A 26,029-nucleotide genomic window follows, 5' to 3' on the forward strand; every position below is an offset into this window, starting at 1 on the left:
AAACGTCTGCACCATAAATTCCCAGCTCGGCGAACAGAACCACGACATATGTCAGGTCGAGACAGAAAACTGAGTGTGAATCCTTAGAAGAGTATAAAGGCAGTAGCAGTATACTAAAGAGGGAAATAAGGAGGGCAATAAAAGAATCATGAGATAGCTTTGGCGACTGAGTTAAGGATAATCCAAGAGGTTTCCTAAACACATATATGACAAAAGGGTAACTAGGGAGAGAATAGGGCCCGTCAAAGATCCGAAAAGCAGCCTGCACTTGGATGGGAGAGATGCTAAACAAGTATTTTGCGTCAGTATTTACTGTCGAGGAGGACGTGAAAGGCATATAATGTTGGAAAATAGATGGTGACATCTTGGAAAATGTCCATATTACAGAGGAGCAGGTGCTGGATGTCTTGAAATGCATAAAAGTCGGTAAATCCCCAGAAACTTATCAGATGTACCCCAGAACTCTATGGGAAACGAGGGAAGTGATTGCTGAGCCCCTTGCCGAGATATTGTTATCATCGATAGTCACAGGTGAGGTACCAGAAGATTGAAGCAAGGTGGTAAGGACAAGCCAGGAAACTACAGACCGGTTCACCTGACATCAGTGGTGGGCAGGTTGAAGGAGGGAATCACGAGGCTCAGGATTTGCTTTTATTTCGAAAGGCAAGGTCTAATTAGAGATAGTCAGCATTGCTTTGTGCGTCGTAAATCATGTCTCAAGAAATTGATTAAATATTTTGAAGAAGTAACAAAAAAGATTAATGAGCGCAGAACGGTGGATGTGATCAATAAAGACATCAGTAAGGTATTCAAAAGGTTTCCACGTGGGAAATTGGTTAGCAAGGTTAGATCACATGGAATACAGGGAGAACTAATCATATGGATACAAAACTGGCTCCAAGGTAGAAGTCAGAGGGTAGTGGTGGAGGGTTACTTTTCAGGCTGGAGATCTTTGGCCAGTGGCGTCTCACAATGATCCGTACTGGGTCCACTATTTTCATTATTGATTTATATAAATGATTTGGATGTGAATACAGTAAGTTAGTAACTTTGCTGATGACACCAAAATTGGACGTGTAGTGGACAGTGAAGGAAGTTATCTCAGATTACAATGGGATCTTGATCAGATGAGCCAATGGGCTGACTAATGGCAGATGGAGTTTAATTTAGATAAACGTGAGGTGCTGCATTTTGGAAAGATAAGTCTTAGCAGGACTTTTACCACTGAGTGATAAGGTCCGAGGGAGTGTTACTAAACCTTGGAGTGCACATTCATTGTTCCTTGAAAGTAGAATCACACGAAGATTCCAGTGAAGAAGATATTTGGTATCCTTCCATTTATTTTTAAGAACATTGAGTAGAGGAGTTGGGAAGTAATGGTGTGGCTGAACAGGACATTGGATAATCCACTTTTGGAATATTGCTTGCAATTCTTGTCTCCTCCCTATCGGAAGGATGTTGTGTAAATTGAAAGTGTTCAAAAAAGATTTACAAGGATGTTGCCAGGATTGGAGAGTTTGCGCTAGAGGGAGAGGTTGACTGTGTTGGGGCTGTTTTCCCTGGAATGTCTGAGGCTGAGTGGTCAGAGGTTTATAAACACATGAGAGGCATGGATAGGTTTAACAGGCAAGATCATTGCCCTGAGGTATTGCAGTCCAGAACTGGAGGGTATAGTATCAGGGTGAGAGGGGAAAGATTTAAAAAGGAGCCTAAGGGACAGTTTTTCATGTAGAGGGTGGTGCGTGTACGGACTGAACTGCCAGAGGAAGTGGTGGAGGCTGGTAAAAATACTGGATTTAAAAGGTATCTGGATGGATATATGAATTGGAAGAGTTAAGAGGGATTTGGGCGAAGTGCTGGCAAATGAGATGAGATTATGTTCGGATATGTGGATGGCGCGAAAGAGTTGAACCAAAGGGTCTATTTCTGTGCTGTACATCTATAAGACTGTAAGTGTTTTCCACTGTCCATTTACAGCCCTAAATTTCACTGTTTTCACTTTTTGTCCTTGGTCAGTTCTCCTCTAAACACATGTAATTGGCTTTGGTTATTATTGAAGTGTGTGTTTTATGGTCACCTTAAAAATTCACATCTCTTGAATTCCACTATACTACTTATTCCCAGAGGATTGCTCCGTGTGACATGACTCCTTCACTCAGCTTCATCACCCAACCGTCGATCTGAGATAGTCACGTCCCTGGCCATTTGCACAATGTGTTATTCAAAGAACCACTGACAAAACCATTTGAAGAGGAGTTGGGAGAATATCACTTTTGCCAATGTGACTGTTCCAGATTATACAAAGACTGAAGTCTCCCAAATTTATCACAGTGCCTTTGCATTACACAGGAACCCATTGGAATGTGTAACAGTGTTGAGCAATGACATGCTGTTTGGCAGCCGAAAAATTGTTCTCCTGCTTGTGTTTTTGACACGTGTTACACAAAATCTACATTCAGGCTGACTCAGCTGCATAATTTAATGCTAAATGATTTCTCTGTCATGCCTTTATTACGAATTACTCTCAGGGCTACACATCCTGCACTCCCGTTCTGCCTGAGACTCCTCAAGGATGTGCACAATTGAATATTTATGTTCCTTTAGTTCGCCTTGTAACCACGCCTCTCTGTTGATTAAATCCCATTTCTCTCTGTGTCACGAGTCCATTTACTTTAATGCAGATACTTGGTCCATTCGAAAAAAAGAACTTTTTAATTTATGTTTTCCCACATTTTCTTGTCACAGCCTAATTCACTGATATACAGTTTTAGCAGAACTCTGTCCCTTCCTGTTCCTTTCTGTTTGTCTTCAGCCACATCCCCGTGCTGTTCCGATGCTTCACCTTTTCTCTTTGGATTTAGAAAGAATCTGTCACCTGAATCCTGTCCCTGCATCTTCTTTGTTAGTTTAAAATCCTGCCAATAAACCATGATTGGCCAGGATACTGGTCACAGCAGTGTTTTTGACTCACTCGAGGGATATTGCTATCTCTGACTGGCCAGCGTGTATTTCCCACTCCGAACTGCCGTGGTGCTGAATGGCTTGCTGAATCATTTCTGAGGGCACTTGCGAGTCAACCCCATCGCTCTAGGTCTGGATTCATTTGTCGGCCAGATCCGCTGCCTATATCAGATTTCCTTCCTTAAAATATATTACGCTGTTAGATGGGTGTATGTGGCACTGTCATTAAATTTTGGATGAACAGTCTGGTCAGAATAACACGAGGCCATCACCTGTCCCACTTGTTGCTTACCCGTCACTGAGTATATTCACCATGAATCGAAGCCCCTTAATCCTGACAATTGTTTGATACTGAAATCTTCCAGCACCCAGTTTCTCTCCATGTGGTATCCCTCACTGTGAGTGTCTAATTGCTGCCTGTGTCAGCGCCTCTCGCTCTTGCCGCTACTCCAGATCCTGAGCAAACAGAATTCTCCACTCCAAAAAGACGTAGCAGCACAGGCCAGGGATGGAGCCAGGGATTTTCCAGATCTCTGTGGTACTCACCATGTGTAATCCTCACTGCATCAGCCTAATTTCCTATTCTGTCTATTTCTCTGTCTCCTGTATGTTCTCAGGAAATTCCTGACTCAATAAACTTGCCAATTGCTGGGTGTCTTGTCCATCATCTCAGTGAAGGCAGTTGATCAGCCAGTGGGCAAGGAGATCTGGAGAATTCAATATATACTGCAGCGAGGTAAGATCGCTCACAGTGAACAGAGCAGACAGCACTAAAAGGGCGAGAATTTTCAGCTCACAGGACATGCTGGAAATGCAGTGCTGCAGCGTAAATACAGAGCATAAAAGTCCCAGGCTCAATCCCCAACCTCTTGTGAGAGGATTGCTTTCAGCTCTGCTGTGCTTTACCTTCCTGAAACAGCATTGGGAGTTCACAGTTATCAGTCCAGGCCTGTATTCTTTCAGGGAAAATCAGTACAACAAAGGGTTAACAGGCATCCCTCAAAGAAAGTGCTATTGATGTCTGGGATCATTCTGTTCCCTATTTCCTCTCCACCATGCTCTATTGTCACATCGTAGAGTCATACAGAAAGGAAACTTATTTTTGGTCCACGTCATCTGCGCCAATGCCTTGAATCCTTCTAACGGAGAGAACCATTCCTATCTGTGTAACCTCCTCCCTTGTCTACAATCTCATTGTATATTTAAAACCTACTCCAATGCTGACTTCTCTCCCTTTCTCTGAAAACTGCTCCAATCTGAATAATATGCCCAATCTCAGCAATCTCCTCATTCAGTCATTACGATAATCCCTATTCTTCTCACCTTGCAAAATACCTATAGCCCACCCTGTCTCCGTAACATCCTCTAGCCTTTACCAACCACCCTCATCTGTGTAACTTCCGCCTGCCCCAACAGCACATGACATCACTGTCAACTTTAATCCCTATAACATTCCTCCCTCCTGCACTACATCACCACTTGACCTCTGAAAACGTACTACCCCAACAGACCTTCCTATATGTATAAACTCGTCCAGTCCTTTCAGTCTTTCCTGCTTGTGTAACCTCCTCCAATCCCTGCAACTTTCCCTTTGTTTTGTGTTCTGAAGCTACTTGAAATCTCCCCATGTCTGCAACCGCATCAGGTTTCTGAAATCTCCTCGTTCGCTGTAACCTTCTCCCAACAGTCCAATTCTCTTTTACTCTACCTCCTCCCATCACTACTAGCCTTCCTATCTTTAAAACCTCACGAAGCCACTAAAACCATCCATGTACCTAAAACATCCTCTTTGTAGCTGTATCCAAGCCCAATCCCTTCAGCTCTCTCTTTCTGTAATGTCCTTCTGTCTGAAGAACGATTCAGAGTCTACACCCTTCTGCATTACTAACTTCATCCAATCCCACAGACAATCACCGCAAACCTCACTATCGCAGAAAACCCTTCCATATCCTCCCTATCACTGTTTACCATCCTATTCCTACTACTGTCCCTATCATGTCATTTCATCTCTGCAACCCTCGCGATCACTATAAATCTCTTCTAACTCTACAAAACAGTGCAACACTTAGTAACCCCTTCGTCTTCCTACTCCCCTCCGTGTGCATGTAATCTCCTTGAGTCATAAGAAACATTTGTCTATTGCCATCTCAAGAAAAAACGACAACATATATATTTCTTCAACAAACACCACCTCTTATCATCCTCCCTGTCACATTAACCTTCTCCAATCTCTTCACACATTCCTTTTCAGTCACCTCCTCCAGCCTCCACAGGACGAATGTCTGTCCCGATCTCATTACATCTCCACCAGAATCCAAAGGCCTCCCTATCTCTGTCACCTCTCCCAGTCACTCCACACCTCCCACCTCCGTTAGCTCATCAAATCACTCCATCCACAACCTCTATAAATAGCGGGCCGAAGGGCCTATTGCTGTGTTGTACTGTTCGATTTTACAATTTCCTGGCATCCATCATGGCAGAGCTTCTCAGAATGCTAGATGTTTTGTTTAATTTCTCTCCCATTTTTCGAAATCCAAATGGTTCAAACGTAATCTACTCCACCGCCCCCATTAGAAAATCCCACCATCTCCAGGATCAGCCGAGTGACCTCCAATACAAGAATATCTTTCCTTCGGGTACTCATACTGTTCATAATATTCTAACTGTGGTATGACTGGTACCTTATAGTTTAACAAGACCTCCCTATATTTAGACTGCATTCCCTTTGTAATAAAAGCCAGAATTTGACTTGCCTTCTCGATTAACTGCTGACCCTGTAAACTATATTTTTTCAGACTGACACACAGGATTCCCCAAATCGTTTGTGCAGTCAGTCTGAAAACGAATGGTGTTAGCCTGACAGTAAGCCAGGAACGTGCTGGAATGTGTTATCAAGGAATTGACAGTGAATGATAACTGGACACTTAGAAACAATTGGAGATGCAGGATGTTATAAAAAGGGTATATTTTAAAATCTGTTGGATTCTATATTTTGGTGTGTGGATAAATGTCAGAATAGATAAGGGTGGGACAGGCGGTTGGTGGTAGGGGGATATTTGAAATTTCAGAGGCATTATGACACGTTTCAACAATGGCTAAAGTATAGTGAGGGAGATAATAGGGCCCCTAAAAGGACAATGGAGCTGTCTATGTGGAATGGGAAGCATGTGCTTTGCATTAGGATTTACTATGGAGAAAGACATCGAAGCTCGGGAACTTGGGAAAATACATAGTGATGTCTTGAACAGCGTTTACATTGGAGAACAGGAGGTGCTGGATGTCTAAAAATGCAAAAACGTTGATAAAAACTTGGCACATAATCAGATGTATCCCAGCATCTTGTGAGAAGCTAGGGAGCAAATTAAAGGGCCCCTCACATTATCGACAGCCACTACGGACCAGTTAGACTGATGGCAGGATTGAGTAAGGTTTTGGAGAAGATTCTGAGAGAAAGGAGCATCATGCATTTGGAAAGGCAAGGGCGGATTAGCAATAATAAACATGGCCTTGGGCATGGAAAAAGATGACTGAGTGCTTGTGGAGGTAGACAAATAATAGATCAAGGCAGAGCAGTACATGATGTCTTCATGGGCTTTAGCAAGGCCTTTGATAAGGTCTGCCTTGCAGAAGGGTTAATAAGTTTCTCTCACACATAATATAACCAGGGAGCGCTCACCATCTGGATACAAAATTGGATTCAAGGTAGGAGACAGAGCGTGATCCTAGAGGGTTACTGTTCGAACTGCAGGCCTATGACCAATGGTGCGCCATGGGGTTCAGTGCTGGGTCACTGCTGTGCATCATTTATATAAACTGTTTCGATGATAATACAGAAGTCATGGTTAGCAAGTTTGTGAGTGACACTGAAATTGGTGGTAAAGTGGACAGTGAACAGGGTTATCTAAGAGTACAATGGGATAAACGGCACTGCTGGGCCAGTGTGGTTAGGAATAATTGGTTGAGAAATGCAGAACGTTGCATTTTGCTCAGGCAAACCAGGGTTGGACTTTTACAGTTAATGTTCAGTCCCTGGGTAGTGTTGTCAAACAAAGAGACGTAGGGATGCAGGTTCACAGTTCATTGAAAGTGGCGTCACAGGTAGAATATCTGGTGAAGCAGGCGTTTGGGATGGTTACCTTCATTGGTTAGAGTATGGAGAGTTGTAGTTGGGATGTCATGTAGTGTCTGTGCACGACATTAGTGTGGCCACCATAAAACCATTGTTGATTATGTGGAAAAACTGAACTAGTTCACGTATGTGCTTTAGGGAAGGCTATCTGACATTCTTACCTGGTCAGGCTCACATGTGACTCCAGACCCACAGGAATATGGCTGACTATGGAAAATAGCAGTGGGGTAAAGAATGCTGGTCAAATCAGTGACATCCTCATCCAATGAATGAATAAATGAAAACACATCTTTCCATACCTACATCTGCAAACACTTCCATCTGCAACAATTTATCCTGGCTTTGGAACACCGTCGAGGCCCTGACCACTTTCTGCAACACTCTCACCACCTCCACCATCTTCAACCCTCCCTGTTCCTATCGTGCCTGACAATGTTTCCTCTTCCGAATGCACTCAACCTCCTAGTAGACCCCTAGCGATTACTTTAACGAAGACTTCCATGTTTCCAAAGCATTGGCTTCTTCAGAATAGTTAGTTTTTCTTGTCTTCTGAGCATCTCTTAATCAAATCTACTAGCTCCTGGGAATTACTGGGTCAAGACTGTCCAAAGTGGGCAGAAGCATTGGGACGGGGTCGAGCATCTCGTAACGTGCCGTCGGGCAAAATGGGAATCCAGGAGAAAACAACACAAGGAGCGCGCTGCCACATCAACGCCACACGCACACCCTTCCCACGGCCACCTTCTGCCCCAAGTGAAACAGAGTCTATGGAAGGTCACATCGGTCTGTACAGTCATCTACAGACTTCCCCTGAGAGTGGGAGAGATTCAGCCTTGAATGTGATACAATGAGATGGTGAGATAGGAAGATTGAATTCCCTCACAATTATCCCAGTGCCCTTGTTACAAATTCCAATAATTACCTGTTAATGCAGTTTCTAACAATATAATGCTGTAAAAGGGCTTTAACACTGCACCTTCCACTTCTGTTTTCTGACCCTTATTACCCAGAATTTGGATTTGTAACACTTCGTAATCTGAGGCCACATATTTTCTTGGTAATCCCAATGTTATCCGTTATCCCTGGCTTTCCACAAAGTTGTGTACCGTGCATATTGATGACCCATCGTTTTGTTCACCCTGTGACACGCCTCCCTGATGGCGATCAGAAATAAATCACAAGTCACACGTGCATATCCCTTCTTGCAGAAACTTTGTGCATTCAAATTAAGAAACAGTAATTTACCTTTTTACTACAATTTCCTGTCACAAATATATTTGTTGATGTACAATTTTAATTAAACTCAGTCCCTTGCTGTTTCTTTCAGTTTGTTTTCAGCCACATCTCCATGGTGTTCCAATATTTCAAACTTTTTCTCTGGACTTGGTAGTTTCCTTTCTCCTGAGCCCTGACCCCATCATCTGTGTCAGTTTAAAGCAATCTGCATAACCCTGGTCAAATGGTCCGCACACGAGGAGCTTATCCCAATAAAATAGCCAGTCTTGCTTGAGTACTAGTAGCAGTGCTCACTGATTCAGAACCATTTCTTCTGACACCATTGTTTGATCCTGAAATCTTCCCGCACTCTGGTGATATCATTCAGTATCTCTCCATGTGGTACCCCTCACTGTGTGCGACTAATTGCTGCCGCTGTCAGCGTCTCTGACTCTTGCAGCTACTCCAGATCCTGAGCCAACAGAATTCTCCACTCCAGAGGACAAAACAGCACACGCCAGGGATGGAGACTGGGATTTTCCAGATCTCTGTCAAACTCAGTCTTATTCTATTTATGTAAACCTCACTGCAACAGCCTACTTTACCATTCTGCCTCTTTCTCTATCTCCTGCAAGTAATCAGGATGTTCCCGTCTCAGCCGAATTCCAAACTCCTGTCTTGTCCATAACTACATTGAAGACGTTTGGTCAGCCAAAAAAGAGATGGAGACTGAGATCTGGAGCCTTCAGTAAATCCAGGTTCGATCATTTTCAGTAAACAGCACAAGGAGTAGTTAGTGGCCTTCTATATTCAGACCCGGAAGACAGGACCTAGATACACTACTGGGCAAGGAGCAGCAGCATTCTAGGCTTCGTTCCCACCATCTTGTGAAGGTCATGTTTTCACCTCTGCTGTACTGGTCCTCAATGAGACAGCACAGGAGATCCCAGGCATCAATCCTGGTCCTTGCTCTATTAGCGATCTCTGTAATATCCTCCAGTCCCGATAATTCTTCCTTTGTTTGGGATCTCCTCTAGTCCACACAATGCTCTCTGTCTCTGTCAGGTTCTCCAATCCCTAGCACCCTAAATCCTAAACATCCCCAATAGATACTATATTCCTTCCTCCCTGTATACCCCGACTATCCTGTCTATCCCTGTATGCTCCTCCGACCAATACCACCTTCCATGTCAATGTATTTGCCTTTAAACTCGACATCCGTCCCTATCCGGGCGAACTTCTCAAACTCCTACAACCCTTCCTTGTCTGTGAAAACGTCTTCATTCCATTGAGCTGTCCTGTTCTGTGTAATTCCTTCCAGACCTGAAATACCTTCCTGTCATTGTAACTATGTCAGGCTCCTACCTGAGAATCTCACTATCTGTGCAATCACGCAAAGAATGCCTGACCTTAGGAACCCCGTCCACCTGTTAACATCCTCCATGTCTCTGGATATCCTTCCATTTCTACCGTACCTATCAAGTAATTTAGTCTCTACAATCCTAATGATGACGATAAACTCTTCCTCTCTAAAACACACTCAATCTCTGTAAACTCTGATGGTCCCTACAACCCTCCCTCTCCATGTAATCTTCTTCAGTCACTCCATATCTTTGTACCTTTAATGACATCCCCATATGACTATACTATTTATTTCCGTTACCTTCATGAGCTGCCATAATTCTCACTGTGACTCTGACCATTTCCCATCACTACATTCCTCAATTTCTCTGAAAAATCCCTCTTATTTGTAAAACCCTCCCTATCTATGTCACCTGTTCCAGCCTCCACAACTCTGCTAATCTCTGAAGAAAGCGTACAGTCAAGTCTGTTGCAATAACCTCTGACCCTACTGATCTTTCTAACTCCCTTTAGTTGTGAAAATGTACCCATCTCTGTAATATAATATTATACATTGCCTGAAGTCCTCCCTATATTTGTATACTCCTCCCATCACTACAACTGTCCCTGTCTTTGTAACATCCTCCGACATCTTGAAACCTCCTGATTGCTGAACCCTCTTCAGGCACTCCACTTTCTATCTTTCTGTTACTTTCCCCTGCTCTTAGAGATCTCTCTATCTGTATGATTCCCTGTTGTATCTGCAACTCTCCCAATCTCTAACCCCCATCAGCTTCCACAACGCTCCATACATCATGTACTACTTCCAGTCCCTTCAGCACCTTCTACAACTGCAAACTCCCCATTTGCCAAGGTTACTCCAGTTTCTGCAATGTCTGTCAGAATATGAAGCCCACACTCTCTCTAATCTGCACGTCTCTCTACAATTCGTAAGCATCTGCAGCCACCACTACTGTCCGTACCTTTCTTCATCCTCCAGTCTCATTAAGATTCCCATTTTTGCATTAACTAAAGCCTGTAAAGCTTAGTACTGTCCTAAATCGTTCATGTCTTTCTAAATTACTCCAATCTATCCACTACCTTCATAATAACCTGCCGCCCCCCTCTCTGTGTAACCTCTTCCAGTCCTGACAACATCTCAATCTATGGAACCCCTTTATACCTTGGAGTCACTGGTGGTTTCCGATCTCAGCACCAACCCCAATCTTTATGACTCTCCAATTCCTCTTAGACTCACTTTCAATGACAGCACATTTATTCTCTACCCCCATCTGTAATCTCCTTCTCCTTCTACAATTCTTCGAAACTAATATATTTAAACTTCCCCCTCCCCCAAATATCCTGACCATAGGAACCTCTTTCTGTTTGTGCAACCCTAACCCATCTGCGTAACTGTCTCCAACCCAGCAACCTGGCATTCTCCATTGCCTTCCTGCCTCGGTAGTCTCTGGATCCTGGAAAACCTTCTTATATCTGTAAACATCTCCAGTCACTACAACCTTCCACATCTCTGGTAGTATACACAATACTCTTCTCCCTCTCTGTCTATCTGCCTCTCGCTGCATCCAACCCTATCCCTATCTAATCCATCTAATCCAGCTTTCTCTATCTCTGTAAATTCCTCCAATCCACAAACACCGTTGTCCCGCTGATATTCTTGACCAGATGTAATTTTGTTTAACTCGAACATTCTTGAGCCCCTTTAATCCTCCCTATTTTTAGATTAGATTAGATTACATTGCAGTGTAGAAACAGGCCCTTCGGCCCCACAAGTCCACACCGACCCGCCGAAGCGCAACCCACCCATACCCCTACATTTACCACTTACCTAACACTACGGACAATTTAGCATGGCCAATTCACCTTACCTGCACATCTTTGGACTGTGGGAGGAAACCCAAGCAGAACGTGCAAACTCCACACAGTTGCCTGAGGCGGGAATTGAACCCGGATCTCTGGCTAACCACTGTGCCACCGTGCCGCCCACAAATCTCTGTAACCTCTACCCGTCTATTCACCATGCCCCTCACTAGTGAGGAATGACTCCCTGCATTCACTATAAGGCAGTTAGAATGACAGTGAATAGGTATGATTGAACTGTCATTCCAGAGATGTAGCTGCAGAATGACCATCGCTGGGAAGGGAATATTGAAGGGTTGCTGGGATTGAGGCAAGATAGGTTAAAAAAAAAAAGTTGTGAAGAAAGGATGAGATAGCCACGTGGATCTGAAGATCAAAATTTGGAGTCGATTTGGGTGGAGCTGAGAATAAGCAAGCAACAGCAACCGTTAGCAGGAATTCTTTTATAGGAACCAACCAGTTAATGCCAATATGGTTACAGTCAGGACACTGAATGTACTTGTAGCAAGGGCAGTACAGTAACTGTGTGTGACAGTGCTCTCCATGCCGACTGGATAACTGATGAGTATCAGTGCTATAATTGATGAAATCCTGAATTGTTTAGGAGATGGTTTTCTGTAGCATCATACCAAGGAACCATCAACAATATTTTCTGTTGTAGATCAAATATTGTGTGATAGTAAATATCTAATAATCCAAATCTAAAGTGGTTTTGTGAGCAGAGAATGTTCTCATGACGATACTTTGTTTGAGGCAAGTCCATGACATGTAGCATAAGAATTAGGTCATTTGGCCCATTGAGTATGCTCTGCTCTTCAATCAGATTATGGCTGATCTGATACTCTTCAACTGTACTTTCCTGCCTTTTCCCCAAAACCCTTGTTTGCCTGATTGATTAAAACATGACCATCAGTGCGGTAAATGTTCTTAACGATGCAATCCAGACAGCCCTCTAAAGTCAGGAATTCCTACCGAGTAATTACCCTCTGAGTGAAGACATACCTCTTCCTTTCCAGCTTACATGGGTGAGCCCTTGCTGAAATTTTACGCCCTCCGGTTTCAGATTCTCACACAACCGAAACGAAAGGAAGTGACAAAGACAAATTCGTGGAGTTTGGGTGAATGAGCAAGGGTATCCAAAGTTGGAACAGGTTACAGATCAGTTGGAAAGCTGGAGAGAGAAATGGCAAATTGAGTTTCATCTGGAGAAGTGTGAGGTGATGTCAGATTCAAGAGGAAAGTTAAGAAACTGAGGGACACTGATGTACAGAAGGATCATGGTGCAAGCAAGTAACTCTCTGAAAATGGCAACAGAAGTGTTTCAGATTGGAAAGACAACAAATGGAACACCGGCCTTCATTGGCCACAACGTTGAGTATAATGGTTTTCATCTGATGTTGTAATTGTACGAAACTTATGTTTGTCCACATTTGGAATACTGAGCACAGTTCTCATCTACACAGAATAAGAGCAATGTGGAGGCTCTGGAGAAGGTGTTAGGTTTTATAAGGGTGTGTTAGGTGTAAGAGGAAATTAAACACGGTTGGATTGTTTTGCGAGAGCAAAAGAGACTGACAGGCGACCAGGTACAGGAATATAATTTGAAGAGTGGGTCAGATAATTTGGATAGTCAGAATTTCTTTTTAGCGTGTAAGATTCAAACACTCGGATGTATAGTTTAAAGAGAGAATGGGAAAGGTTAAACGAGATGTGTGAGGCAAGTTTTTTTTTTACATCGAGATTGGAAGTTACCGACGGGGGTCGTGGAAACAAAAATGTGAGTACCATTTTGAAGTGGCATTCAGATAGACAAATAAATAGGCAGAGAATAGAGGGATATGGACCATGTACAGGCAGATGGGATGAGTTGACAGTAGCATCACGGGCAGCACAACCATGGTTGGCCGAAGGGCCTATTGCTATGTTGTACTGTTCTTTTTTTAAACTTTCCAGCACCTACCCGATCAAAGACTTTAAAATCTTGGGTGTTTATTTCCATTTCGCTCTAATTTGTCTGCACTTCAATGATTTCAACCTCAATCTACTCCACCTCTTCTCATTTGAAAATCCATCTATTCCCTGTATCAGCCAAGTGACCATTCTCTGACCTGCCTCCAATGGAATAATATGTTTTCTTCGGACACTCATAATATTCTCGCCGTTCATAATATTCTCGGTGTGATCTCATTCGTATCTTGTATAGTTTTAGCAATACATCCCAATTTTTAGACTCCATTCCGTTTGTCATAAATGGCAGCATTTGATTTGCCTTCTCTATTATCTGCTTACTCTGGAAGCTACCTTTTTCAGGTTGATAAATAAGAACTCCCACAACCCTTTCTGCTGTCAGTCAGAAACAAATTAGTGTAGAGTAATTTGGGAGCTGAGAGTAAGTTGGGAGCATGCTGAAATATGTTAGAAAGGATATGACAGTGTACAATAACTGGACCCTTAGAAACACATTTTATAGAAGACCATTTGCTTCTGAGCCTGTTGGATTTTATTAGTTGGTGTGAATATAAATGGCAGAATAGATAAGGGTGCAAGAGGGAATTAGTGGTGTGTGAGATATGGTTTATGTGCATTTTCAGAAACCTATAAGCAAGTTTCAGTAAGGGAAGAAGAGTAACTTAGTGGAGAATAGGGCTCCTTAACGATCAATAAGGTCACGTTTGTGTGGAACCAGAGGAGATGGGTGAGATATTAAACAAAATATTCTTGTTAGAATTTACTGGGGAGAAAGTCATGGAAACTCAGGAAGTTGGGGAAATAAAAGGTGATGTCTTGGAAAGAATCCTCGACAGTGAAGAGAAAGTGCTCGAATCTTAAAACAAATAAAGTCAGATCAATCCTCGGTAGCTCATTATGTCTTCCTAGAATATCGTCGGAAGCGAGGGAAGAGATTGCCGTGTCCATAACAGAGATATTTATATTATCAACAAACGCAGTGAGATGTCGGAAAACTGGAGAGCAGATAATGCTGTTCCATCGCTTAAGGGCTGCAGGGAAAAGCCAGGAAATTGCAGCCCAGTGAGCCCAGTGATAGGTAAGTTGTTGGAAGAGATTCAGAGAAAAAACAACCACGTATATTTGGAAAGGCAAGGGCTGTTTAGAGATAGTCAGCATGTCTTTGTGAGTGGAAAACCGTGTTTCACAAATCGGACTGACACTTCGAGGAGGTTGTCAAGAGATAGATGAAGGCAAAGCAGTCAACGTTGTCTTCATGGACTTCAGTAAAGTATTTGACGAGGTTCCAAGAGATGTGGAACTTCTAGTCAAGAGGAAGAAGGACGTCTAATTAAGGTTGAAGAAGCAAGGATCAGAAAAGGTTTCAGAGGGTAAAATGGGGTGACACGGGGGCTCAGCGGTTAGCACTGCTGCCTCACAGCACCAGGGACACGATTTTGATTCGATCCCCGGGTGTCTGTCTGTGTGGAGTTTGCACATTCTCCCCATGCCTGCGTGTGTTTACACCAGGTGCTCTGGTTTCACACACAGCCCAACGATGTGCAAGTTCGGTGACTCAGCCATGCTATATTACCCATAGTGTGCAGAGATGCGTAGGTTTAGTGCATTATTCAGGGCAAACTCTCACGCCCCCACCCACCTCCTTCCAGACTCCTCCACAGCCCCACCTGATCTGAATCCAATTCAACACCTTCCTAAGAACCTACACTGATCCTGACCGTGACCTTCTCTCCCAAACACCCCACCAGCTACACAATGTTTTACTCGTTGGATTCGAAATGAGCCTCCCTTGCGCACTCCTCAGCAGCTCACCATCACATGACTGTTACCCCCAGCCACTGACCACGCCCCGATATCCAACTGACTAGATCCCGGTATCCCCCTGACCATACCCTGGGGCCATACCACGATGGGAGTCAGCGATATCACCCGCCTCCCTTAACCCAGCCGGCCCTGCATATTCTCGAACATTCAGTCACCCCCAGCCACTCCCCTGGGAATTACGGCTAGGGCACAGCGTTGGGACGGAATGAGAATTCGAGGCTGATTACCGTTTCCCTTGCGACCACACTCAGCTTTGACGACGTCTCTCACCACGTTCCAGAACTGTCCGCTGAACAGTTTAATCTTCCCGCTTTCGACCAGAGCATTCCCAATAGGGGTTCCCTGGGAGGCAACATGCGCACTAAATGCCTTCGACGGCCTAACGTTCCTTGCCCTGAGAACTGGCATTGGCAGCCGTTGTGAGCGCCGCTGTTTTAGAATTAATCGGTCAGTCATAAGTAAAATGTTGCTAATAAGGAAATTAATGGATTTAAAGAGTGGAGATCCCCGGGATTTGCTTGTTACCATCCGAGTGTGTTAACGGAAATAGTAGAGCACATTGTAGATTCCCACATTAAGATCTTGCAGACTCTTCTGGTTCGGAAAATAACACCACTCCGAGAAAAACATACTGACCATGTGTTCTAACATCTGTGGAAGGGAAATTGTTGGAGTTTATAATCAGGGATGGGAACTGAGTATGTTGACGTTTTTTCAGTTATTAAGTGAATGTAGGTCATGCCTGAATGTAGGTCATGCCTGAAAAATCACTGAATTGTTTGACGAGGTGACTGATGCCTGGACATGGGAATATCAATACAGATAATGCTAACACGTAATACCAGAAGGCATTTCATGAAGTCAAACATAATAGTCTAAGGCAGAAACCTACAAAATTGCAGGCAAATTACTGACATGGATGGATTATGGATAGGAACTCAAATTTGACAGGATGTGACCTATGGTGTTCTGTAGGGATATGTGTTAGGCCTTCAGTTATTCACATTATTTATTGAATAATTGGACAATGACACAATGGCCATATATCCATATTTGCTGATAAAACAATGTTAGGTGTTCACGGTTTGTGCAAAGATTTGTAGCTCAGCTGCCTGTCGCCATGATTGTGGGTATGTCTGCTGAGCTGGGAAGTTGGTTTGCTGGCATTTTTGTCTGCTATCTAGGTTACATCTTAGATGAATTTATAGACAATTTCGGTGATGACATTAAATTACAAAGGGATATAACTTTTTTAAGGATGCAACTCTGAAGATGGACGAGAGAGATCCAGTAGATGTAGTGTACCTGGACTTTCAGAAAGCTTTTGATAAAGTCCCACATAGGAGGCTAATGAGCAAAATTAGGGCGCATGGTACTGGGGGCAAAGTACTAACTTCGATTGAAAGTTGGTTGGCTGACAGGAAGCAAAGATTAGTGATCAATGGCTCCATTTCGGAATGGCAGGCAGTGACCAGTGGGGTACCGCAGGGATTAGTGCTGGGGCGGCAGCTTTTTACAACATATATTAATGATATAGAAGATCGTATTAGTAATAACATTAGCACATTTGTTGATGACACTAAGCTGGGTGGCAGGGTGAAATGTGAGGAGGATGTTAAGAGATTACAGTGTGACCTGGACAGGTTAGATGAGTGGTCAGATGCATGGCAGATGCAGTTTAATGTGGATAGATGTATGGTTATCCACTTTGGTGGCAAGAACGGTAAGGCAGATTACAACCTAAATGAAACAATTTAGGTAAAGGGGCAGTAAAAAGAGATCAGGGTGTTCTTGGACAAAAGTCAATGAAGATAAGCATGCAGGTACAGAAGAAGTGAAGAAGGCTAATCGCATGCTGGCCTTCATAACAAGAGGGATTGAGTATAGAAGCAAAGGGGTTCTTCTGCAGCTGTACCGGACCCTGGTGAGACCACACCTGGAGTACTGTGCGCAGTTCTAGTCTCGAAATTTGAGGAAAGACATTGAGGGAGTGCAGCGTAGGTTCGCGAGGTCAATTCCTGCAATGGCGGGGCTATCTTATGCTGAAGACTGGAGCGACTCGGCTTGTATACCCTTGCGTTTAGAAGACTGAGAGGGGATCTGATTGAGACATGTAAGATTATTAAAGGATTGGACATTCTAGAGGCAGGAAACATGTTCCCGCTGATGGGTGAGGGCCGAACCAGAGGATACAGCTTAAAAATACGGGATAGCCCATTTCGGACAGAGATGAGGAGAATCTTCTTCACCCAGAGAGTGGTGGCTGTGTGGGATATTCTGCCCTGGAGGGCAGTGGAAGCCCAGTCTCTGGATTCATTTAAGAAAAAGTTGGATAGAGCTCTTAAGGATAGTGGAATCAATGGTTATGGAGATAAGGCATGATCAGGACACTGATTAAGGATGCTCAGCCATGATCATGTTGAATGGTGGTGCAGGTTCGAAGGGCAGAATGGCCTACTCCTGCATCTATTGTCTATTGATATTCGTAGGCGAGGTGAATGGGCAAAAGTGTGATGGAGAGAGTTCAGTGTGAGTGTGAGTTATCAAGTTTGGACTGAAGGAGGATAGATCTTGATGTTTTTCCAGATGGTATGAAGTTAAGTACAGTGGAAGTCCAAAGAGACTTTGGGGTTAGGCGAACAAATCTTTAAAATGCCATGCATAGATGCAGAAGTAAAAGTCATAATCTAACAAATGCCAGCTTTTATAATGAGGGGACGATAGTACAAGGATGCGGAAGTTACACTGCAGGTATTGAAAACTGTTTGGTCCTTACCTGGAATACTGAGAACTGATTCAGGCATCAGGTTTTAGGAAGGATACGTTGGCCTTGAAGTGAGTACAAAATAGGTTTACAAGAATGAGACTTTCATTTTATTCACAATTGGATGTGAGCTTTGCCGACTGGCGAGCATTTATTGTCCCAGCCGAGGTGCCTTTGTGAAGATGGTGGTAATGTGTCTTCTTGAATAGTTTCAGTTGATGCAGCTGGTTCATCTATCATAAGGTCAGAAGTGGGGATTTTCATTGATTGTACAGTGTTCGGAATTGGTGACTCCTCAGGTACTGAACAGTCCACGATGAAATGCAACATGATCTGGACAATTCCCAGAATCAGGCCGCCAAGTGACAAGTAATATTTACACCAAACAAATACTTGGCTCTGACCTTCACCAATAAGAAGCAATTTGACCATCATCCCTGGTATTCCATTGTATTATCATCATAAAATCCCCAACTATCAATATCCTAGAGGTTACCATTGACCAGGAACTCAACTGGACTTGTCACATAAACACAGTGGTTATGGGAGGAGATAAGAGATTAGGAATACTGTGGCAAGTAACTCAGATTGTGACTCCCAAAGCCTGATCATTATCAATACGGCACATGTCAGGAGTGTGATGGAATACTCCCCACTTGCCTGGATGAGTGCAGCTCCCACAACACTGAAAAAACTTGACACCATCCAGGACTGGACTGTCTGCTTCATTGTGTCTACATCCACTTCCTCTGCCACTGATGCTCAGTAGCAGTAGTGTGTACTGTCCATTGGATGCACAGCAGAAATTCACCAGGGATCCTCAGATATCACCTTTCAAAACCATGACCACTTCTATCCTGAAGGAGAAGAGTAGCAAAATCACGGGAGCACCACCACCTTCAAGTTCCCCTCTTAACATACACTTTGCCGTTTCACTTGGAAATATATTGCATTTTCTTTACTGTCATTGGGTTAAAATCATGGAATTTCATTCCTCATGTCAGTGTGGGTCAACCTACAACAGGTGAACTGCAGCAGGTCAAGAAGGCACTCCAATGCCAGCAGAGATGGAATTCTTCACATGCCACTTCGAGTCATAGAGTCAAAGAGATGTACAACATAGAAACAAACCCTTCTGTCTACATCGTCCATGCCAACAAGATATCCGAACCTAATTTAGTCCCGTTTGCCAGAACTTGGCCGTTATCACCCTAAACCGTTCCTATCCATATATCACATCCAGATGTCTTTTAAATGCTGTAATTATACTAGCCTCTACCACTTCCTCTGGCAGCTCATTCCATGCACACACCACCCTCTGTGTGTAAATGTTGCCCCTTAGTTCCCTCTTTAATTTCTCATCACTCACTCTAAACCTATGCCCTGTAGTTCTGAACTCCCCTACTTCAGGGAAAAGACCTTATCTCTTTATCCTATCCATGCCTGTCATGATATTAAAAACTTCTATAAGATCACTTCTCAGCCTCCGATGCCTCAGAGAAAACAGTCCCCAGCCTATTCAGCCTCTTCCTACAGCTTAAATCCTCCAAACCTGGCAACATCCTTGTAAATCTTTTCTGAACCCTTTCAAGTTTCATAGCATCCTTCCGATAGGAAGGAGATCAGAACTGCACGCAGTATTCCAAATGCAGCCAAACCAATGTCATGTACAGCCGCACAAGTATTTACGAACGAGAGGGACCGTGTTGAGTATTTACGAACGAGAGGGACCTTATTGTTGAAGAGGAGAGTGTGAAATGGACTGGTAAGCTAGAGGAAATACTTGTTAGGAAGGAAGATGTGTTGGACATTTTAAACAACTTGAGGATAGACAAGTCCCCCGGGCCTGATGGGATATATCCTAGGATTATGTGGGAAGCAAGAGAGGAAATTGCAGTACCGTTGGCAATGATCTTTTCGTCTTCACTGTCAACGGGGGTGGTACCAGGGGACTGGAGAGTGGCGAATGTTGTGCCCCTGTTCAAAAAAGTGAATAGGGATAACCCCGGGAATTACAGGCCAGTTAGTCTTACTTCGGTGGTAGGCAAAGTAATGGAAAGGGTACTGAGGGATAGGATTTATGAGTATCTGGAAAGACACTGCTTGATTAGGGACAGCCAGCACGGATTTGTGAAGGGTAGGTCTTCCCTTACAAGTCTTATTGAATTCTTTGAGGAGGTGACGAAGCATGTGGATGAGGGTAGAGCAGTGGATGCAGTATACATGGACTTTAGTAAGGCATTTGATAAGGTTCCCCATGGTAGGCTTATGCGGAAAGTCAGGAGGCATGGGATAGAGAGAAATTTGGCCAATTGGATAGAAAACTGGCTAACCGGTCGAAGTCAGAGAGTTGTGGTAGATGGTAAATATTCAACCTGGAGCCCAGTTACAAGTGGAGTTCCGCAGGGATCAGTTCTGGGTACTCTGCTGTTTGTAATTTTTATTAATAACTTGGATGAGGGAGTCGAAGGGTGGGACAGTAAATTTGCAGATGATACAAAGATTGGTGGAGTTGTGGATAGTGAGGAGGGCTGTTGTCGGCTGCAAAGGGACTTAGATATGATGCAGAGCTGGGCTGAGGAGTGGCAGAGGGAGTTCAACCCTGCCAAGTGTGAGGTTGTCCATTTTGGAAAGACAAATAAGAATGCAGAATACAGGGTTAATGGTAGGGTTCTTAGTAAGGTGGAGGAACAGAGGGATCTTGGGGTCTATGTTTATAGATCTTTGAAAGTTGCCACTCAGGTGGATAGAGCTTGTAAGAAGGCCTATGCTGTATTAGCGTTCATGAGCAGAGGGATTGAATTCAAGAATCGTGAAATGATGTTGCAGCTGTACAGGACTTTAGTTAGGCCACATTTGGAGTACTGTGTGCAGTTCTGGTCACCTCACTTTAGGAAAGATGTGGAAGCTTTGGAGAGGGTGCAGAGAAGATTTACCAGGATGTTGCCTGGAACGGAGAAGAGATCGTACGAGGATAGGTTGAGAGTGCTAGGCCTTTTCTCTTTGGAACTGCGAAGGATGAGGGGTGACTTGATAGAGGTTTATAAGATGATCAGAGGAATAGATAGAGTAGACAGTCAGAAACTTTTTCCCCGGGTACAACAGAGTGTTACAAGGGGACATAAATTTAAGATGAAGTGTGGAAGGTATAGCGGAGATGTCAGGGGTGGGTTCTTTACCCAGAGAGTGGTGGGGGCATGGAATGCGCTGCCTGTGGGAGTGGCAGAGTCAGAATCATTGGTGACCTTTAAGCAGCAATTGGATAGGTACATGGATAGGTGCTTAAGCTAGGACAAATGTTCGGCACAACATCGTGGGCCGAAGGGCCTGTTCTGTGCTGTATTGTTCTATGTTCTATGTTCTATGTTCTATGACCTCCCAACTCCTATTGTCAATACTTTGACAAATAAAGGAAAGAGTAACCAATTCACTACCCTATCTACCTGCGAAACTACTTACAAAGAACTATGAACCTGCACTCTTTGTTCAGCAACACTCCCCAGGACCTTATCATTAACTTGTACTCTTATACCTTTTCCAAAATTCAGCACCTCGCATTTGTCTAAATTATACACCATCTGCCACTCCTCATCCCATTGGCTGATCTGATCAAGATCCCATTGTCATCTGAGATAACCCTCTTTGCTGTTCATTACTCCTCCAATTTTGGCGTCATCTGCAAACTTGCTAACTCTATCTCCTATGTTCATATCCAAATCACTTATATAAATGACAAAACAGTGGACACAGCACAGATCCTTGTGACACTTCACTGGTCACAGGCCTCCAGTCTGAAAAGCAAATCAACACTATCACCCTCTGTATTCTACCTTCGGGTCAGTTCTATATCCAAATGGTTAGGTCTCCCTGTGTTCCAGGAGATCAAATCTTGTTTGCCAGTCTCCCATGAGGAACCTTGTCAAACATCTTACTGAATCAATGGTCTTTATTATTTCTTCAAGAAAACTCAATCAAGTTTGTGACACATGATGTCCCACACATAAAGCCATGCTGATTATCCCTAATCAGTCCTTGCCTTTCCATATACATTAAATGCTGTCCCTCAGGATTTCATCCAACAACATGTTCACCACCCATGTCAGGCTGACCGGTCTATCATTATATGGTTTTTCTTTACCACCCTTTTAAAAATAGTAGCACCATTTTAGCCAACCTCCAGTCTTCTGGCACCTCACCTGCGACTAGCGATGATTCAAATATCTTAGTATGGTGCTCAGCAATCACTTCTCTAACTATCCACAGAGTTCTAGGGTAGACCTGATCAAGTCCTGGGGACTTACCCACTTATGTGCATTTCAAATCATCCAGTATCACAACCTCTGTAAATATGAACCTTTTTTTCAAGATGTCACCATCTATTTCCCCACAATCTATATATCTTAAAATCATGCATCATAAAAATGTCTCAGAACATTCCATTAGCACGATGTATGGCAGTTTTTTCCCCCCAGTGCATTAGAGCTTTAAAAGTGCTGATATTGCAAGTCTAGTCAGTATTGGTACTTAAAGATGAGGAAATGTGAACAGCTGTAAATGCAGTTGAATAGAACTGAACCATCCCTAATTGCCGGTAAAGGTCCATTTCAATGCAACAACTTGCTATAAGACATAAAAGGGCAGTTAAGAAGGAAAGACACAACAAAGATCAGATCCGTCAAGGACAGATTTCATTCCTTGGAGGACACCAGTGAAGTAGTTCTGTATCTGGGAAAATCTTACAGCTTCACAATAACTTCTTTCAGATATCACTTTGGGAACTGAATCCAAGTTCTCAAATTGGATTATTGTCTGGTCCTCATAATTACTAATCCAGTTAATAAATCACTGCAGGACACTCTTACATAAATGTAGCACAGTGTTATGTTTTTGAGCAGTTTAAAATGCTTCATGAAGTACAATGTTGGTTAAATTGGAGTCACTGTTACTTTTTACATTATACCACTGCCAATTTGTTTGTAGGAAGTGCCATCTAACCTTTTCATTTTTTGAATTGGATTTCTTTGAGGGATAAATGTTGGTAACAGAAAGAGTCGAGAGTTTCTTATTTTTTTGTTGAAAGGTGCCATTGAATCTGATGCCGATCTAAGCAGACAATGTAAAGTTATGCGCAATGCAACTTTTCAAACTATAACCGGGTTGTTTGAACCTTGAACCAAGGTTCAATTTTATTTTGAGATGCGTGTACAAATAATCCCGTGGCATTATTTCAATTGCCTTTGCAATTTTGCAAGTATTAGCCACTCAAGTTATCCCTTGGCTAAGAGCACTGTGACTCAGTGGTTAGCACTGCTGCCTCAGTGCCAGGGAGTCTGGTTCGATTCCAGCTTCAGGCGGAATCGTATGGAAATTGCACATTCTCCCCGTGTCTTCGTGGGTTTCCTGCGGGTGCTCCAGTTACCTCCCACAATGCAAAGATGTGCAACGTAGGTGAACTGGCCATGCTAAATTGCCCAGAGTATTTAGAGATGTGTCGGTTAGGTGCATTAGTCAGGGGTAAAATGTACTGTAATGGGGTAGGGGAATGGGTCAGGGTGGGTTACTCTTCAGAAGACTGGTTGGGACGAAATTGTTAGCTGTTTACGCACTGTATGGTTTCTATGATTTTTTTAAAGGAAATAATAGATTATCCAGTCACTATCGCTTTGTGCAATGGAATTTCTTGAGTTTAAAGTTGCTATCTTTTGGCAGCTCTGTTGTTGCAAAAGGCAGCACTTGAATATATTTGCTAGGTATGCCACCCAGTGTGTTGAAGTTGCTCAGTTATCTTTGAGTTGCATACCAGAAATTTGCACTAGCACTAATTGTAATTATTCATAAGTCTGAAGACTTACAAGACCCAATGATTTACCTCAGATGTAATGTAACAAGTACCGTGCAATACATCTTTTGATCAAGATTGAGCCTTTCATTTCCTGACAATTTTGTGTGGGCATAGTTCCCCGCATAGTATCAATAATTTAGACTAATATCATCCAGACGGATTGTTGGCAGGGATTCCACATAATTACAATATGTCATGAGGCAGCAGGTCAGCAGAAACTGAGTAAATGCAAGGATTTTTTAACTTGCTATAGTTAATATACCTTATTTGAATTAAACAGAACAGTCTAACATTTTTAATATATGACTAATCTCTGCAGATCCCAGTCCCCTCCACTGTATTTTGGTTACACTGTTTTTCCAAAATACAGCTCGTTAAAATGTTGCAGCAGTCAGCAATATTTCACTCCGCACAGTGCTGACCAGGCTGTGAAGGGCTGCCAAGAACAACACATACAGTGGACAATTTTAGATTTGAGACACAAGTTAGTCACTCTTCATGGGCACCAGCGGCCAGGATTCGATTCAAGCCTCGGGCGACTGTGTGCAGTTTGTATATTGTGCCCGTGTCTGCATGGGTTTCTGTTAGGTGCTCTGGCTTCCAGCCGCAATTCAAAGATGTGTAAGTTGGGTAAATTGGCTATGTAAAATTGCCTGTAGTGTTTAGGGATGTGTGGGTTAGGTGTATTAGTCAGAGGGTAAATACAGAGTAATAGGTTTGGTGGATGGGTATGGGAGGGTTACTCTTCAGAGGGTCAGTGTGGACCTTTTGATCCAAATGACCTGTTTACACACTGTAGAGATTCTGCAAGCCATTCCAGTGCTTAAAGCTGATTTTGAACCAATTAGGCCCAATTGCCAACTTTTATAGGTGAGCCACGGAGATCATGCTCTCTGAATGAATCACTCCCTGGAACGGCAACTGTACCATTCAGGATCTGAGACGGTTACAGAGCGTGGTGAACTTGGCCGGACATGCACAAAGGCCAGTCTCCCACCTATAGAATCAATCTACAAGGCCCGCTGTCAAGGAAAGGCCACCAGCATTCTTAAAGAGCCATCCCGCACTGACAATGTTTTTCTATAACCTCTACAATCGGGGTGAAGGGACAGAAGCCTGAACACACGCACCAGTCGGTTTCACAACATTTTGTATCCTGCTGATGTTAGAAAACTGAATGGACTCACAAAATCTTAACATTCGCCTGTGCCTGTGTTTTTGTTTTTGCTGCAGTTTACTGAACTATGTAATCCGCAAGTATTGCTCTCAAGACAAAGCTTTTCACTGTGCCTCGTTACGCATGGTAATAAATTCAATTCGTTTCAATTGGGTAATTGCCTCCTGCGATTAGTCAGTTTCAAGCCTTCATTAATTTTCCACATGATAACCGAGTTCGTGTTTTTCCTACAGTTGCACTATGGAATTCGAATAAAAGACCATTGGACTGGGACTAAGAAAACTTTAAAGTACAGCATTTGTGTCATTCCATAACTTGTACATGAACTCCTTTGTTATTGCATTTTCCCCATAACTTCAGTTGCTTACTGTAGCGGTATTTTCTGCATTGAGTTTTTCTTATTTCATCCAAAAGAACTGTGTGTAATGAATAGAATCCTTGATCTCTGTACTGTTTTTTCGAATCCGCGGCTGTTTTCCACAGGTTCTTTATGTGCACACTTCCAAAGTCAAGTCCTTCAGTTAACTTCTTCTGAAGTCAAATTCAAATTGTTTGCAAGTAGATTTTTGAAACACATTGTAGAGTTGTGAAAATTCACTTTTTCAAAGATTCTACTAGTTATTTCTTGTCTCATATCTCTGTTGCAGTCCAACTTTTAGATAATCGAGTCAAGGTCATGATGCTGTTTGTATTTAACACATAATTTGTGATTATTATTTGCCAATTTCCTTTGCTATCCACAAAAATACTTGACTATTGGCCATGGGTCAATTCAATACTTCCTCAATTCTTCAACTGCATTCAAATGAAATCGCTTGAGGATGGAAGAAGATCTAGATGAAGCTGGGTTCAGCAGCAGAACAATGGGACCTGTAGAGAGGTTTGACTTAATGGGTGAGAGTAAGGAGGGGGAGTATCTGAAAGGCT

This window comes from Chiloscyllium plagiosum, unplaced genomic scaffold, assembly GCF_037043375.1.
Source record: "Chiloscyllium plagiosum isolate Xiang-an unplaced genomic scaffold, Cpla_swu_hap1 HiC_scaffold_45, whole genome shotgun sequence".
Lineage (NCBI taxonomy): Eukaryota > Metazoa > Chordata > Chondrichthyes > Orectolobiformes > Hemiscylliidae > Chiloscyllium > Chiloscyllium plagiosum.